At 42.6% G+C, this 12,361-nt stretch overlaps 1 long non-coding RNA gene across 1 annotated transcript in view; it reads left to right on the top strand.

Moving 5' to 3' along the window:
• The first annotated feature begins 1,233 nt into the window (after window positions 1-1,233).
• LOC144762578 (uncharacterized) overlaps window positions 1,234-12,361 on the top strand; it is a 138,462-nt gene continuing 127,334 nt past the window's right edge. The window contains exon 1 of the long non-coding RNA XR_013596111.1: window positions 1,234-1,289. This is a non-coding gene — a long non-coding RNA (uncharacterized LOC144762578). The remainder of the gene's footprint in view (window positions 1,290-12,361) is intronic.

Genomic DNA, 12,361 nt, shown 5'->3' on the forward strand with positions numbered 1-12,361 from the left:
TATTCCGAATTTATAAGAGAAATGCGATCTCAAGGTCAATTTAACTTTGGCCCATAGGATTTTTGCTAAATGCACACTCAAGACTCTGTATAATTATAATCCTGATAAACATTGGAAAGATTACACTCACCATCTTACAAATAATACATTTTGAATGCCCAGAACGTACCTAGTTTGATTGTATATATCGCTCAGAAAACTACCAGACTACAATTCCCATGAGCCTGCTGTGGGAAGCACTATGGGATGTACCACGTGATTGTTTGTAGACGTGGTTTCCGCCTAGAGGAGTATCCTCGAAATGGAATACCTGACGGCGGTTTTCATACTTTTACATATTCAAACGCATGACAATCAAGTGAACCAATGGGGTTTTGTGGCAGAAACTATTTATTTACGAAACCTGCCCGAACGAGCGCCTCCCCCTCGGCTCGGTAAATACCCGAGGTACCGACGGACAGGTAGGGACAAACATGCCTATATTCCCTGAGTTTACGAGTCTGTCTCTATCATCTTCACTACCCTTATAATCGCTATAGCTTGCTAGTTTGGCTCACTACGTTAAGATAAAGGTATCATTAGGCATTTGTTCGCTGGGTCCTGTTTGTCCTGAGCCTTTTTACCAGCTTTTTGAAACAGGACCCTTGCTTAATGGGTCACATAAAATTCATTATATTATCATGCTAGACAACTGAATTGCAATTGGGCATTGAGATGTTTTTATGTTGCCCTTAACCACTTTACCAAACGGCAGGATTAGAACACAAGTCAATAAGGTTCACTCCTCTTGATACTTACTATCTTTATTCACACGTATGTACTAAAGTGTGGTCTTTGATCTGCCCTTAATTGTGGGGGAGACTGTTTTTGACACTAGTTCTGTTCAAATATGTCAAGTGCATCTTAATCATGAGGGTACCCTGTGAAGGGTTGTTGGTTAAGGAGGAAGGTTTTAAATATAGCAAGGCCATGATGAATATGGAAACATTTCCTCAGAGCAGTCGCCAGGAGAGGTGAGGAGTACTCCCACAGAAAGTTGGGTGAGTACGTTATTTTGTTAATCATAAGTGCTACACATGAATGGTTACTTGGACAATATAGCCAATGTCGGTGTATATGTATAAAATGTATGAGAGACATGGAGCAACAGAGTTCTTGGATGTTCTAGGCAGCGAAAAGATGTGTTCTAATTCAAACACTTTATAATTCAAAACATTTTATATTATTTTGTAGGAATTAATCCAAAGTTCCTGTTTGGTTCGCTCACTTGTTGGGAGCTACAGGATATGGTAGGCTGTATTGCACCAACCATTTGATTTGTCAATAGTATATTGTTTTCACATTTTTACAGTAGCGTTATCTACAGTTAGTCCTGACGAAAGCCTGTTGGCTGAAACATGTAGACCTGCCTTTATACCGCATTTGACAGTTATTTTTTCAAACTGTTAGCGCTCTGTTTTTAGAGTTGACACAGGGATTGTGTTTATTAAAGCTGCTGGCACTACCCTAGTAGTCAATTTAAAATTTTGCACTTCACTTTCACCCTTTTTGCACTGCAAACCTTCAGCACCACTGATCAAGACTGGCGAGTGGCTGTACTGATCACTGGGGTACAAAACAAGCTTAGTTTTTACATCATTCTCTGTTGGATGCACTAATGGTGCAACTAACGATGAATCCCAGATGACGAAGTATAGCCATGCATGTGGGCTGATGGGATTCTTTCTTACTAGAAGCATTTTTTGTTTTTTGGCCTAGACATTCTAGTGTCTCTGTCATAGTATGTCTCATGGTTCTTAGACCGGTAAGTTTCTTGGTGTTTTGTCAGTGGTAGATTGGGGATTAAACACTACCTGGTCTTTAAATATTTCCCTAGGACCCTTTTGTTGAAAGTTCTGTGTATGTAGTCTCTAAATGACTCCCCTGAAATTCTTGGGTGCTTTAGAAGAGTACTCCTGTGGTTGATAGGCATTTTAAAGACTAAGGGCCTCATTTACAAAGGAATTGGTGCAGGCCAGCACTGCAATTCTTCTTGCTGTGTTATGCTGCCCTACCCCAACATGAAAGGGCAGCAATGCACCGCATTTATGAAATACAGTGCATTCCTGTCCTTTCCCCTTTTGCTGGCACACAAGTTGCCGCCTAGTGCCAACGTAGGCACACTTGCACCATGATGCAAAGGTGCTTTGTGGCAGGCAGGATTGTTTTTGTGCAGGAAGGGGCACCTTCCGGCACAAAAACAATCCAGAGAAGTGTTTTCCTCGTTCTATGTGTGCTGCAGAATGCAGCATCTGTGGAGAGAGAAAAATATGAGGAAAAATTAAAAATGTCTCCTTGTTACACCAGCTCTAGGAAGGTGTTAGGTGTTGGCACTGCCCTAGGTTTATGTGATTTTATAAATCTGGGCCAATGTTAAAATCCATGGGTGGTGCGTGGGAAAAAACTGCAATGCCCATGGAATACCTCCTTTACGCAGAGTAAGGCAAAGCAGCGCCTTCCACTGCCTTACTTTATCCCATATCTATGAGGCCATGCAAAGTCGCGCAGAGTGGCTTTATGTTGCCTCAGGTATGATAGAGTGGCCTGCGCCACCGAAGCATCAAAAAAGTGATGCTCCATCAGCGCAGGCCTCTTGTAAATAATGTACATGCTTTAGGCCAAATATTGGTGTTAGGAACTAGGGAACTTAACTTTTACATTTAGTAAAGGGAGGCAAGGAGCATAATGTGGATGAAAATAAGACGCTACCTAGTTCTATAACTGAGGAAACTTTGATTAGCAATAACTGCAGAGGCTTATTGTCTGTTCCACAAATAATAATACATTTTATAAAAAAGGCTAATAACATTTATTATGAATCACGGTTGGCACCTAAAGTACAAGGACATTCAACTAAGTAGGGAGATCTTTATTTGTTCTATTTAATTGAAGCTGCTTCAGTTAATCTGATGGCGAGTATTTAATGTTCTAGATTATATATATTAAATCAATTTTTTTTAAAACAAGCAGGATTTGAATCAATGTATGATCATTCTTGCCACTTCCAAAGTTAATTCCTGTCCTCTCTATTATCTGAAGGAAGACCTCCCATTACTGAAAATTCTATTCTCCATGACTATGGAAGTGCCTTCCCAGTGTGTTCGTGTGGTTGGAGTTTATGCCATTTATTGCAGTATTATCCTTGTACCTGTGTTTGGTACTCTTTTGTAACATGCACACGCCACTTTTCTCTTGTAACACACTGTTTGCTACCTCTTCAAGGTCGCCTCCACTCACAATCTCTCCATCCTAAGCTCCACTCTCGACTCCATTCAAAACTGGATGTCAACTCATCAACTGATTCTGAATCCCTCCAAAACTGAATTCCTCCTCCTCTCCTCCTCACTCTCTCCTCCCCCGGTTCAATCATGGATGGATCAGATGAATCTACTTAACAATAAACCTATCATTGTCGACAGCGCAGAATCCCTTGATGTCATACTCGACAAAAAACTCAATCTAATCCTCCACATCAATTCCATTGCAAAGTCTGCTCGATACCAATTGCGCCTACTTTGGGGAATTCGTTGCTTTTTCCCGGAGCAGGACCTTAAAACCCTGGTGCAATCGCTGGTCCTCTCCAGACTGACTACTGCAATTCTTTTCTTACTGGCCTCCCCAAATCACACTTGTCCGCCCTTAGATCTGTTCTCCATTCAGCAGCTCGTTTCATTTATGGGGCCAAAAGAAGCGACCACATCACACCAATGTTATCCACCCTCCGCTGGCTTCCCATCGAGGCTAGAGCTATCTACAAGACTGCCTGTATCACCCACAAAGCCTTGCACTCCTCCTCCCCTCGTTACCTGGCGAACAAGCTGAAACTCTCTGGAGGCGCTAGACCTTCACGTAATGCGGAAAATCTACTGCTTGAACCTCCCACTTTCAAGAAGGAAAGATCGATGGCCTAATCCTTTTCAGGCAATGCGGTGAGAATATGGAACTCACTTCCGCCTCAGCGCCGGACCACCACCTCCTCCCAGGTCTTTAAAACGGACCTCAAAGTTCTCCTCCTCCAAAGACAATTCCTAAAATAATTCATACCCTCTCTATTATCTGAAGGAAGACCTCCCATCACTGAAAACTCTATTCTCCATGACTATGGAAGTGCCTTTCCAGTGCGTTCGTGTGGTTGGAGTGTATGCCATTTATTGCAGTATTATCTTTGTATCTGTGTTTGGTTCTCTTTTGTAACATGCGCATGTCACTTTTCTCTTGTAACACACTGTTTGCTACCTCTCACATTTTGTTTGCTTTTGAAACTTGCACAAGTGCCACCATTGCCTACGTAACGTTTGTTCTTGTGCCTCTGTGTCTAGCATATATTGCAGTATATTACCTTTAAATGTACTTTGGGGCAGATTTACAATAACTGGCGCATCCCCAGGGATGCGCCAGTTCGCCAGTTATTGTGCGCCATGCTGCAGCCTCCATGGATGCGCCGCATTTATAATGCGGCGCACCATGGCTCAAAAACGGCACAGATGCGTCACGCATCTGTGCCATAAAAGTGGCGCATTGCTGGGGTTGCGTCACAAGCGAGATGCAGCTCCAGCAAGACTCTAGGGTGCCCTATTCTGCCAATGCTGCGTCAATCCTTACTCCTGCTTCAAGCAGGCGCAGGGTTTTGACACAGCATTGGCCTAAAATGACTGAGTGAAATCTTGTAGATTTCACTCAGCCCTTTAGGAGGCGTTCCTGCGCCGGAACGCCCCCCCCCCTGCGCCGGAACGCCTCCTTATGGCGCAGGGCTTTACAACGTGACGCATCTCTCAGATGCGTCACGTTGTAAATACCCCGCACCATGGCGCAGGATTTACGCCGCCGCTGCGTCACAAAAGTGACGCAACAGCGCCGTAAAATCGGCGCAAAGGGCTTGTAAATATGCCCCTTTGTTTTCTCTTGTAACCTGCACACTTGTCACTCATTCCTCCTGTAATGCACTGTTTGCTACCTCATGTATTTTGTTTGCTCACAATTGTCACTTTTACCTCATGCAACTTATCGTCTGCTTTTGTAATTTGTTCATTTGTAATTTTTCTGTTCCTTTTGTGAAGCGCTCTGACGCCTTCGGGTAAAGTCCGCGCTATATAAAAACGCATAAATAAATAAATAAATGACATCTTCAACAGTGGTAGTGCATCACTACTGGCAGTATATTGTTTTACCTACGAGCCCAGGTAGAAACAAAAATGCAACGTAAATCACGAGGCCAGGTAGAAACAAAAATGCTTTTTAATTGATCTGAATTCCCGGAGAAAACAAAATGCAATGTGGATGCAAAAGGGTGCAGTACCGCAGGCTGTCCCAAGGCGTCCCTGCGGAGCCCTAGGGGACATCTAGTGACGGCCTGTGGAACTGCACCTTCACTGCTGACGGTAGAATCTGATACTGCTCGATTCATTCACGAGCTGTCAAAGCCTGATAGTTTGCAGTATTTTTTCTTTTGTGTGTTATCTGTGATACATTAAATAGGGAGGGAAAGGCGCCAGTTTTTTGTCGAGTTTCAGGTCTGTACTCTGTCAATATCTGCGCTGGCCCTTACTGTTCCAAAACCTTCCCTGTCTTTTCGTGTTTTTCTGCTAGCACAGTGGTTCCCAAACTTTTTTGACCCGTGGCTCCCTTGACCTAATTGGCAGTTGGCCGTGGCTCCCCACCATTTTTTTACCGGCACACCGGGGTGCCGCGGCGCACACTTTGGGAACCACCGTAGTAGACCTTTGTACTCTCTACCATTCCTATGTGACTCTTAGAATTTATCCATTTGTATCTCTTCCTTGAGTGACTTTACAACCTGTACATTTGCAATTTTTTCTATTTGTCTCTTCCCTGTGTGACTTTATAACTTGTACATTTGCAATTTTTTTCTGCTTGTATCTTTTATGTAACGCATGTAATCCTAAGTCCTTATGTATCGCAACTGGTTCTTATGTAAAGCGCTCTGACACCTTCGGGTAATGTTCGCGCTATATAAAAAGAAAAGGTGATGTCAGAAGTCATTAATAGGCAAAAAGCTTTTCATCCATTAAATTTATGACTACAAATAGAGGACATGATGACCTAAAAAGAATTTCTGATCCATCTTCATGCATGAATACTAAAGGTTATTCTTTAAATATAAAAATACTCCTTGACTGGATTAGGCATTCACTATAACAAATAGGTGCTCGTATGTATGTTACTCTAGTAACACTTGTAGTTATTTGCTTGCTGTGTTTATGTCCTGCCTGACACAGCGCCATCTAGCGCTAGTCCATCTGTAAACCATGTCTGGGGTCGGCTCACTGCTGCTGAGGAGGGGAGCCTGCAGAATCTGCGCCGATAATGGCCTAGTGACAGATTCTGCAGGCTGTGTGAGTAAGGTCTTTCATGTTCCCAGCGGCTCTGATCACTTATACTCTTAAGTGTTTGTTTGTTTTAATCGCGCATAATTATCTGGTGATCTGGCACTCTGGACTTCTGACATCGCTGCACAGGAGGGGAGGCCACATACTATCTTTCCCAAATAGTGCGGCGGCGCCCCTGGCTACTGATAACGGCGCACCAGGGCGCCGCGGCGCACAGTTTGGGAACCACAGTGCTAGCAGGATTCAAAACTGCAGCTCATCACTTCATTTTGAAAACCCCAATCTTTTTCATAGCGAAATCACGCTCTCCCCGTTGTTGATGCTTCCCTGCGTGGAGAAGGAAGGGAGTTTAATTTTTAAAGCTATTGATATTTCAGTGTGTGCAGATGTTATCTTTCCGTCTCCTTTTAATTTCATCTGTGGTTGATAGGCTTGTATCTGCTTTAATGTTTTATTTCTAAAAAATGATCCTTCAAGGTATAGCCTCTGTTAAATGTAAGGTGATTGTAAAGCAGGTTTGGCTGATATGGCCTTTAGTGCATCAAACATAATTACACTAAGAAACATGTGTGCACTGAAGTAAAACATGCAGGGCTAGAATTACCAAGACTGTGCAGAGTTACACAAGAGGAGCAAAGAATCTGCTTTGCGGAGCAAAAGTTATTTTGCAATGTAAAGGTGCCCTTTTCTCATGCAAATGGCTCTGCTCGCTGCTTTGCTGGGAGCTTTATAAGGATGTAACTTGGGCAGACATTGCAAACACCTATACTTTTTGACAAAAAGTTCAATCTACGAAGATTTTGCATATTGAACTTTGCCTCCTTGAAGCAGGCGCTAACTTAGAGAAGTGTTTTTATTTCTCTAAAAATGCATTCTTTGTGTGTGTACTGTACTGTACAGCAGACATTCAATTTGTGTCTATGCATATAATTTTGAAGTGGAAGCGTATGTTTCTAGTACAAATCCTAAGCTAGACATTGCACGCGCACCCCTTTGCGCCATGTTGCAAAGGTTATGCATGACACTAGGCAGCTTATTTGGGCACCGCTTCAAGGAATGACAGCAGCAGCATGCAATTATTAATAAATATGGCTCTGCACTGCATTTTTCCCCTTGAGTGATGCTGATCATTGGTTTCTGCTTTGCTTTGTGTCATAATTAATGTTTGTCCCTTAGTAAATAATTTTCACAGACAAAAGCAGTTTGGAATGTATACTTGTGCCACATTCACTAAACAGTTGCAAAAGAAACGATGGACAGACGTTGCAAACATTCATCCCCAGGCACAAGGATCTGGGTTTAATCTATCATTCTTTTGCTCACCACACCACCCCAGTTTAAACCTAGCCAAGTGCAAATCAGTCTTGACCCTGTTCCAGCCCAAATAAATAAATAAATAAACTGCCAAGCCAGTCCCCCAGGACCAGAAACAAGCATCCTGGGACCGGTTTCAGTGCATGACCTTTCATCAGCCAGGCTAGCTTGAATCCAGTGGTGTAGTGTGCACGGGGCCCACATCTGGGCATCCCTTCCCACTTAGGGCAACATATGCAAAAGAAACTATTGAAACAATTGATGGACGGAATGCTGGACAATGCAAACATTCACCCCCAGCCACAAGGATCTGGGTTTAATCCATCATTCTTTTGCTCACCACACCACCCAATTTTGGACCAAACCTTTCTACATTCAAAAACAGGGCATAAGAAGAATTGGAAAAAAATCCAACACAGAAGAAAACAGAATCATGTGCAAGGATGCAAATGCAGATTGTGAAGGAGTATAGCCCCTCTTGACGTATGTTATTGCCATAGCTTTACATTATTGTTGGACTCAATCGCAAATCTGAACTAACTTTTGCTACAGGATTTTGAGCTTTAAAAGGAATTTTTAAGAATTAGTGATTACTTCTTTTTGATTTTTTTATCTCCTGGTACATTGAATTCTAGGGGACAATCAGCAATTCTGCCTTGGTGTGAGGCAGAGTTAAAGCTGCATGCTTTTCTAATACCAGGCTCATGAAGCCCTGCATAAAGATAGCATGGTACCCTCCCTAGCTGTCCACTTTCACATCCCAAAAGGCTAACAGATGTGTTGGAAGGACCCTGACTTGATGTCAGGAAAGTTGAAGCTAGAGGCGCAGGTGCAAATTCAGGAGTTACGTAACAGCCACTCCTGGGCCTAGATGTCTGATTTAATTTTGACAGTTTAGCATCAGTGACCACCATATGGGAGGCTAGGGTCTGGAACAGGTCAACTCAAACCTCCAGTCTTTCTCACTGAAGAAAATAACTCTACCCTGTAGTTGCCTACAAAGTGGTGTAAAAATTACCACAAACCATTTTGCCGCTATCGCTGGATATTTTAGTACAATGGAGAAAAACGTTGCTAATAGCATGTTTTCTCCGCTAAAATATCCAGCGATAGGCACCGATAAAAAAAAATGTGCTAAGCGCATTTTGCGACAAATATCACTATTCCTTGTTAATATGCCCCTTAATTTTGACTGTTTAGCATCGGTGACTACCTGGTGGGACGCTAGGGTCTAGAACAGGTCAACTCAAACCTCCAGTCTTTCTCACTGAAGTGAAAGAACTCAACATTTGTTGTTGCTTGCAAAGTGATGTATAAAATACCCAAAACCTTGGAGTGAATAATTGTCTTTTATTTCTCTTAACCTACAGGGTTAAGCTTGGATTTTCTTTACCTTGATATGCTGTTTCATTAGCTGGATTTATAACCAATCAATCAATCAGGAGTTTGTAAAGCACGGGTACTCACTTATGAGGGTTTCAAGACGCTGAACTGATAGTTAATAAGCATGAACCTCTGCCAGCTAGCAGCCTGTGCTCAGTTTGACTAGGTGTTAAATAGCTTCCATGAGCAAACAGTAGGCAGACCTGAATGGCAGAGATGATTCCTCTGAACTCCACAGAATATCTGTGTTGAATCCTGCTAGACGGGTTTGATGAGCCACTTGTACCACCCGGGGCATTCTTGAAAGGAGAGAACAGGATGCCAAGTCAATTCTTGTGGATTCCCTATCTGGTTGCAGAAGCACCCTGCTTTTGTCATCCTTGACTTCTGTCTCTTGGTTTTATGTGGGTACAGTGCCTGCTTCAAACTGGATTTTAGTGTTTGATGTGGGAAGACACTAGAATTATCATAGAATACTCCCCGCACACACTCCCAGCTGAGTGCCCAAATTGGGTGTTATCAAAGACTTTTACCATCTTGGTTTTGCCCTGACCCACTGCATTGTTGGCCTCTTTGTAGCATGGTAATCAGGAGCTACTGCAAAAGTAGGTAGATCAGCACATGGGAACTTTTTTCCCATTGGTTAGGAATGGGCAAGAAATTACCCAGTTCACTAGTTTATGTAAGGCGTAAATGGGAAATCTTTAGGCACCCATTTCAGAATCCTTTCTGGACCTGCGAAAGATCATAAGAGGATTGGACCTGCTGTCTATGATCTTAGAGGACCTCAGACTGACTGGATTTACTCCCTCTTGACAAGGACAAAGATGTGAACGCCAAGTGGACTCAGTTGGCCGATCTCCTGTGTGGGTAAAGGTAGACATCGAGCTGCAAGAGCCCTTTTCTTGTAAGTACCCAGCTGACTAGAACCAACTTTACCTGGCCTCGACCCTGATGTTGTCCTGTTGCTGACACCATGTGAGTCTCTAAATGACTCCCCTGAAATTCTTGGGGACTTTAGAAGAGTACTCCTGTGGTTGATAGGCATTTAAAAGATCAAGGGCCTCATTTACAAATGAATTGGTGCAGGGCAGCACTGCAATTCTTCTTGCTGTGTTATGCTGCCCTACCCCAACATGAAAGGGCAGCAATGCACCGCATTTATGAAATACAGTGCATTCCTGTCCTTTCCCCTTTTGCTGGCACACAATTTGCTGCCTAGTCCAATCTAGGCACACTTGCGCCATGATGCAAAGTGCTTCGTGGCAGGCAGGATTGTTTTTGAGATGGAAGGGGCACCTTCCTGCACAAAAACAATCCAGAGAGGTGTTTTCCTCGTTCTATGTGTGCTGCAGAATGCAGCATCTGTGGAGAGAAGAAAATATGAGGAAAAAGTAAAAATGCCTCCTTGTTACACCTGCTCTAGGAAGGTGTTAGGTGTTGGCACTGCCCTAGGTTTATGTGATTTTATAAATCTGGGACCCGTGTTCAAATCCATGGTTGATGTGTGGGAAAAAACTGCAATGCCCATGGAATACCTCCTTTACTCAGAGTAAGGCAACGCAGCGCCTTGCACTGCCTTACTTTATCCCATATCAGTGAGGCCATGCAAAGCCGAGCAGAGTGCCTTTGCGTCACCTCATAGATATGATTGAGAGGAAACAATGAGTTCCCAAGTCACGAAAGCTGAACAACGACTTGCACGAACAACGACTTAGCCTGAACACGCATGTGCGTGGTTCAGGCTAAGACGGTCTAGTGTTCGTGCAAGTCGTTGTTCAGAGGAGCTACAAAACAGGAACAGGTAAGAGGGGTTCGTTTCTAGGGGTTTGGGGGGACATGTTAGTGGTAAGGGGATGTATTTGTATAAAGAAATAAAATAAAATAAATGTGAGTAAGGGGTTATGGACAGATGAGGGGCGCCGATCTAAATACAAAGTGAAGGTAAATAAAAATCTAACTGCTGCTTTAAAACATAATTTTAGTGATCGTTTTCGTAAATTCAGTATTGCGTTCCTTTTCAAATATTTTTACAAGTTTCGTTGCAGTAGATGTCTCACACATGGTTCAGCTGCGTAAGCAGAAATTTTCGGACGGTGCTGCTGTTCTCTTAAATGGCTCTCAGCAGATTTAGGGACAATACTTTTTTTATTTTCTTTCTACTAATTTTTAACAAGAAACATATTTCAGGAAAGCTTTGCTTCCCACATCCTTATCTGCTACTTGATCATTAACGCATTAAATGAACTCCCAAGGCAAAATTTCACAGGGAGTATTACTGATCACAGGACACTGATTATTTTTCATTTTTGAAGTGTTTGGTGTGTTTCGTAAAAGCGCTTGTTGACCAGTGTTTCACTCCGTAGCCAACGTAGTAGCTCCAAGCAAACATTTAATTACCAATATTAAAACTTTAGGGAAGGGACACGAGAGAGTGGAAGAACGTGACAGTGTTTTTAATTTTTTTAATAAATAATCTGCTTTAATGTCCTTAAATATTTCTGACATCTGGAAGAAGAAGTGGTTAGCTACTCGGCGCTTGCAGCGTGCTCTTGTTACTTAAGTTTATCTGCACGAGAGGCTGCGGAGTTTGACGACACAGATGTGGGTGATTAAAGAAACAACTTGCTTTCACCTGGCAAGCCTGCAGCATCTTGGCAGCGCGCGACTCTGGGAAGTCTATCGAGGATTCTGTCATTATAATTGATGGATTCTTTTGAGTGTGTTGGGTGTAGTGGTTAAACATGGAGTTTGTGGTTCAGTAAGTCGTGGCTAAATAGTTAGTGGTTTGGCATAGGTCGTTGTTTACCCTTCGTGGTTCAGGCACTAGTGATTTAGTAGGTAGTTGATTAGTCATACAACCATGATTGAGAGGTCTACGCCACCGAAGCATCAAGAAAGTGATGCTCCAACGGCGCAGGCCTCTTGTAAATAATGTACATGCTTTAGGCCAAATATTGGTATTAGGAACTAGGGAACTTAAGTTTTACATTTAGTAAAGGGAGGCGAGGCGCATAGTGTGGATGAAAATAAGACGCTACCTAGTTCTATAACCGAGAAAACTTTGATTAGCAATAACTGCAGAGGCTTATTGTCTTTTCCACAAATAATAATAATTTTTATTAAGAAGGCTAATAACATTTATTATGAATCACGGCTTGCACCTACCAAGGACATTCAACTAAGAAGGGAGATGTTTATTTGTTCTATTTAATTGAACCTGCTTCAGTTCAACAGATGGTCAGTATTTAATGTTCTAGATTATATATATTCAATAA

This window comes from Lissotriton helveticus, chromosome 6, assembly GCF_964261635.1.
Source record: "Lissotriton helveticus chromosome 6, aLisHel1.1, whole genome shotgun sequence".
In the NCBI taxonomy this organism is placed as follows: domain Eukaryota; kingdom Metazoa; phylum Chordata; class Amphibia; order Caudata; family Salamandridae; genus Lissotriton; species Lissotriton helveticus.